The following is a 6226-nucleotide window of genomic DNA, read 5'->3' as shown; positions in this document are numbered from 1 at the left end:
TTTTGAGAAAGGTAAGTCAACACCAAAAATATTTTATATATATATATCCGTCGGCAGCCGTCCGTCTCGAGAGACGATGGTGTAGCCTCTTAAGAGTCTATCTGCACCGCCGAGAATGGCTGTGCAGTCCGACTTGGGAGTGACACGGTATCTGTCTCCTCCCGTGTTGAATCGACATCTTGCGATGACGCTGGAGTGTCCTCTCCAGTGAAGCTGAAGCTACAGAGCCTGGGCAGGGTGATATGGAGGGTCTGCTGTTGCCCATGCAGCAGACCCCCCCTCTCTTCGCAGCTGAAGGGTCCAAGGGAAAGACGGAGTCAATACAGCTTGGCTTCAGGTGCGCCGCAGGAGTTGCCGGTGTTGACTACAACGTCAAACCGCCTTAGGGACTCCGGCTCCGGATTTTCTGTCGGGGTTTACTCCCTTAGCCTTTCCCCTGAAGAGGTATGCCGCAAGGCAGCGGAGGTTTTTTGGAGTCAGAGTTTTCCTTCTCTGATGTGCCCTGACTGGAAGATCGAACCAGCGACACTTAGCTCGCAGGCCGACGCTCAATCCACTGAGCCAAACCAGCCAGGGGATATATATATATACACACACAATGGAATATTACTCAGCCATAAGAGAACGAAATCTTGCCATCTGCAACAAATGGATGGACCTAAAGGGCATTGTGGTGAGTGAAATAAGTCAGATATAGGAAGACAAATGCCATATGATCTCACTTATATGTGGAATCTAATGAGAAAAATAAATGAGTATGTGAAGCAGAAACAGACTCATAGATACAGGGAACAAACTGATAGTTTTCAGATGAGAGGTAAGTGGGGAACTTGGTGAAATGGTGAAGAGATTAAGAAGTACAAATTGGTAGTTACAATATAGTCATAGGGATGTAAAATATAGCATAGGGAATATAGTCAATAATATTGTTATAACTATGTATGGTGCCAGATGGGTATTGCACTTATCAGGAGGATCACTTTATAAATTGTAAAAATATCTAACCTCTATGTTGTCCACCCAAAACTAATATAAATAATATTAAATGTCAACTGTAATTTTTGTGGACAGAGCACATCAGTCTGTCTTACTTCAATTCCACTAAATACTTAAATTGTCTAACTAGGCAGATAGTGGCTGAGTAGATGGAAGGAAAGTAAGCCCACTTTCTCAAGCCCCCAGCACAGATTTTCAGCTGATCTTCCTACAAGTGACCTAAACAATCAACAGAATCTCAACTGATACAAATTTTTGAAAACAGGGAGTACAGATGATGCACTGTACCATCCGGTAAGAGATTTTATAAGTTGAATGGGAAATAACCTGCACAAGGAGCCTGCTGCAGCAGAGAGACCGGATGGAAAATGCACCTTAGTAGTTCCTTTCCCTCCAGGAATGGGGATCTCTGGTCCCACACAGGGAACCCCCAGCCCTAATCTAATTGAAAGAGACCTGGGAGGATGTACGGAGTATGGGACACTCAGCCTGCACACACACACAGCGAGCCGCAGAACCATAGCTGCAGTGCCAACTGGGAGAGTTCCAGAGAGAAACTCTATCTCCTAAAACTCTCAGAGGCACAAGAAGCCTGTGGACAGCCCTGACCAAGAGAGACTTTTTACTTTTTGAGGAGGTGGAGTGCATAGAGAACCAGTCAGTGATTCGGCACTGCAGTGTGGGTGCTTCATATAGAATTTTTAGAGGATAAAGTGGAACTGACGTGGAGTTACAGACATCTCACCATGGAGGCAAATGGGATCGGACCCCAGGGCTTTCCAGAGCTTAAGAATGACACATTCCTGAGAGCAGCAGCTAGGGAGAAGACACAGACTATATATACTCCGTTTTGGTGCATGCGACAGGCAGGCCACTACTTACCAGAGTTTAGGGAAGTTCTGGCTGCCAAAGACTTTTTCAGTACTTGTCAATCCCCAGAGGCCTGTTGTGAACTGACTCTGCAGCCACTGCATCGTTTCCCTCTGGATGCTGACATCATCTTCTCCAACATCCTTGTTGTACACCAGGCACCGGACATGGAGGTGACCATGGTGCCTTGAAAAGATCCCAGCTTCCCAGAGCCATTGAGAGAGGGGTGGAATTTAGAGCACTGCCGGGATCCAGCAACAGTGGCCTCTGAGCTGGCCTATATATTGTAGGCCATCACCATCACTTGACAACAGGTGGCTGGACATGTGCTACTGACTGACTTGGCGGGTGCCCTGTGGACTCTGATGACATGCATAATAGAAGGTGGCAGCTCAAGTACCACGGTTCAAGCCAAACACTGGCTTTACCAGAGACCAAAGGCCAGTCACTGGCTGTTTCACATCCTTACTGGTGCTCTGGTACCATATCTGGTGGGACAAGTGGCTGCTGGTTCCCAGGCATTGCAGCTCTTGAGTCCCACACAGGGCATCTTGGCCCACAGCTTTCCAATAAGTTTGCACTGCCCTACATCTGTGAAGCAGCCAAGCGAGTAAAGGCCAGGCTGCAGAAGGCAGGCCTGGCACCAGTGCACATGAATGTCTCTGCTAAGGATGGGCATTTTGCTCTGGAGGAGCTGGCTCAGGCTGGCTACAAGGTGGTTGGGCTTGATTGAACAGTGACCCCAGAGAAAGCCCAGGAGCGTGTGGGGAAGAACATGACATTGCAGGGCATCCTGAACGCCTGTGCACTGTATGCATCTGAGGGAGAACAGAAGTTTGCTGGACCTCCCTGTAGCCAATGCCCTGTTGGTCCCCCAGGAGGAAATCGGGTGACTGGTGTAGCAGATAATGAATGACTTTGGGCCACAGCACTACATTGCCAACCTGGGCCATGGACTTTATGCTGACATGGACCCAGAACATATGGTGACCTTTGTAGATGCCGTGCACAAATACTCGTGTACTTCAACAGAAGTAAACATACATATTTTTTCCCTCATGTACCACTAACATAGAACATTGTTTCCAGGAGAATAAAAGTCCCAGAGTTGGAGTCTAAAAAAATGAAGAAGAATTATTAAAATGGGAGCTGAAGAGTGACTGGACAGGGACCAGGGACCCCATGCACATGCGCAGCTGTTCCAATAGCAGAGAAACCAGATTAAAAGTGCAGTTCATTCCCACTGAATCAAATTGTGTAGGAAGGTTAGAAAGCTGCACGGTGAAGGGATTGCAGGGCCCCAACCAGCATGGCTGATGAGCAGGGATCGGTGGGTGGGGTGGAAGCTGCACAGAACAAAGAGTTAGGGTCTGTCTCACCTGGGAGACCAGTGAACTGGGAGCTAAACAGGCAACAGCAGAGCACATGAGTCAGGCAGGTCCTGTCACACTGTGGAATACAAACCTCAGGGAAAGAGAAGGTGTGCCCAATCACCTCCTGCAGGATAGCAAACTCTGAAGAACAGTAAGACCAGGCTCAAGAACCCCTTGCTGGGCACATATCCACAAGGGAAAGAAAGAGAATCTCCCAAAGGACCCTTTCTGAAATTTTATCAGATGTGACAAGCTATGCTGGTTTCTTGGGCCTCATTCCACTGAAACCAGCAGAGCAGAGAGATTAGAAATTGGCACAGCAAGGGGTATTCAGGGCCTCACCCAACCTTGGCTCTAATACAGAGCTGCTGTCAGTGCCAGGCATGAAACAGCTGACTGTTTTACACAGATTGGCCCCTTAATGAAATGGACAGCTAATTCATCAGAAACTATACATTATTGGAAATAATCTGACACAAAGACGTGTGGCACAGGGATGGGGGAACATGCTCACAATCTTCCCTGAAATCTGAACAGCACCACCCAGGGAAGATCCAGCAATTCCACCTTCTGATAGCACCAGAAGCCCCGTCAAGAAGAAGGTGGAGGTGGTACCTGGGGAGCTGTTGGATGTTAGATAAACCAAACCTGGGCCTTGTGTTGACAAAAAGCTGGCAGGGAAGAACAAGGAAGACCAGCCAAGCCTGAAAGAGACAGCCACAGACTGTGGATCACTTGAAACCTTGAACAGGCTGCCTGAGGCTAGACTGGGACACCATGTGATATTACAAGAGACAGATCCAGAAGAAAATAGTAGGTAAATATTAAACTCTGCTGAGATGAATTCTACCTTTTTTATTATTTGTGTTATTTTTTCTCCTGCATATATTTTAACATTTTTTCTTAAAGCTTCTTCCTATTATTTCACCATTTTTTTATTTTAGTTTTAGTTAAAATTTCATATTTTACTCTTCCTTTACCTTACTCCATTTTGTTTCTTCCCTTTCTTATTTTTGTTTTAAATTTTGTTTTTCCTTTCTACACCTTGTTTCTATTCTTCATTGTTGCTATTTATCCTCTCTACAATCTCTCAAAATCATTTTTTTCTTTCCATTAGTTGCTTCACATTCATTTTCCCTTTCTTATAATATTCTTATTCTCATTCCAGCTTTATAAATCTTTGCTCATTTGTCATTGATGTTATGGTTGTTGACGCATTTTTTCAAATTTATTCCTAGATATTCACTATTTTATTTCAAATATCATATTTTATGTTCCCCTTACTACTACTCCATTTTGCCTTCCTCCTGCTATTATTATTTTCATTTTATTTATTATTTTTTCCACTGTCTTTTTTTATTCTTTTAATTTTTTATTTTTGGTTTTTCAATTACAGTTGTCCCATTTTTTCCCCATTTCTCTCCCCCACCCAGCCCATCCCTTCTCAAGTAATCATATCCCTCCCCATTGTCCGTGTCCATGAGTCATTTATACACGTTCTTTGACTAAACCCTTCCCTTACTTATACCCCTTCTCTCCCTCCCCTCTCCGCCCTATCGACTGTTATTCTGCTCCTTGTTCTATTTAGTTCTTTTGTTTGTGTTGTTCTTTAGTTTCCTGTATGAGGTGATATCATATGGTATTTTTCTTTCTTTGCCTGGTTTATTTCACTAAGCATAATTCTCTCTAGTTCCATCCATGTTGTTGCAAATGGCAGGAGTTCCTTCTTTCTTTCTGCTACATAGTATTCCACTGTGTAAAGGTACCAGAGTTTTTTGATCCACTCACCTACAGATGGGCACTTAGGTTGTTTCCAGCACTTAGCTATGTAAACAGTGCTGCAATGAACATAGGTGTGCATAAGTTCTTTTGATTTGGTGTTTCAAGATTCTTCAGGTATAATCCTAGTAGTGGAATCGCTAGTTCAAAAGGCAGTTCCATTTTTAATTTTTTGAGGTAATTCCTTACTGTTCTCCATAGCGGCTGCACCAGTGTGCATTCCCACCAACAGTGCAGTTGGGTTCCCGTTTCTCCACATCCTCGCCAGCACTTGTTGTTTGTTGATTTGTTGATGATGGCCATTCTGACTGGTGTAAAATGGTATCTCATTGTGGTTTTCATTTGCATCTCCCTGAGGCCTAATGATGTTGAGCATTTTTTCATGTGTCTATGGACCTTCTGTATGTCCTCTTCAGAGAAGTGTTTGTTCAGATCTTTGGTCCATTTTTTTTAAGTTTTTTTTTTAATTTATTTGTTTGTTTATTTATTTATTTATTTTTAGAGAGAGGGGAAAGGAGAAAGAGAGGGAGAGAAACATCACTGTGTGGTTGCCTCTCACTCCCGCCCCCACCTGGGGACCTGATGTGCAAACCAGTCATGTGCCCTGACTGGGAATCGAACCAGCGACACTTAGCTCGCAGGTCGATGCTCAATCCACTGAGCCACAGCAGCCAGGGCTTTTGCCCATTTTTTAATTGGGTTGTTTGTTTTCTTGATGTTGAGTGGCATAAGCTCTTTATATATTTTGGAAATCAGTCCCCTGTCTGTGATGTCATTGGAAAATATGTTTTCCCATATGGTTGGTTTCATTTTAATTTTGCTGATGTTTTCTTTTACTGAGCAGAAACTCTTTAGTGTTATGTAGTCACATTTGTTTGTTTTTTCCTTTATTTCTCTTGCTTTAGGAGATGTATCCGTGAAGATATTGTTACCTGAGATATCTGAAATTTTCTTGCCTATATTTTCCTCTACGACTTTTATGGTATCATGGCTTACATTTAAGTCTTTGATCCATCTTGAGTTTATTTTCGTGTGTGGTGTACGTTGGTGGTCTAGTTTCATTTTTTTGCACATCCCTATCCAGTTCTCCCAGCACCATTTGTTAAAGAGGCTCTTCTCACTCCATTTTATGTTCCTTCCTCCTTTATCAAACATTAGTTGACCATAGAGGCCTGGGTTTGTTTCCGGACTCTCTATTCTATTCCGCT

General features: G+C 43.8%; 1 pseudogene; it reads left to right on the top strand.

Moving 5' to 3' along the window:
* The first annotated feature begins 1742 nt into the window (after positions 1–1742).
* Positions 1743–3880, top strand: LOC149990821 (uroporphyrinogen decarboxylase-like; annotated as a pseudogene).
* Positions 3881–6226: the final 2346 nt, after the last annotated feature.

This window comes from Furipterus horrens, unplaced genomic scaffold, assembly GCF_987537825.1.
Source record: "Furipterus horrens unplaced genomic scaffold, mFurHor1.1.pri manual_scaffold_17, whole genome shotgun sequence".
NCBI lineage: Eukaryota > Metazoa > Chordata > Mammalia > Chiroptera > Furipteridae > Furipterus > Furipterus horrens.
Note: the sequence above shows the minus strand (reverse complement) of the source record. Positions and strands in the feature narration are given on the sequence as shown.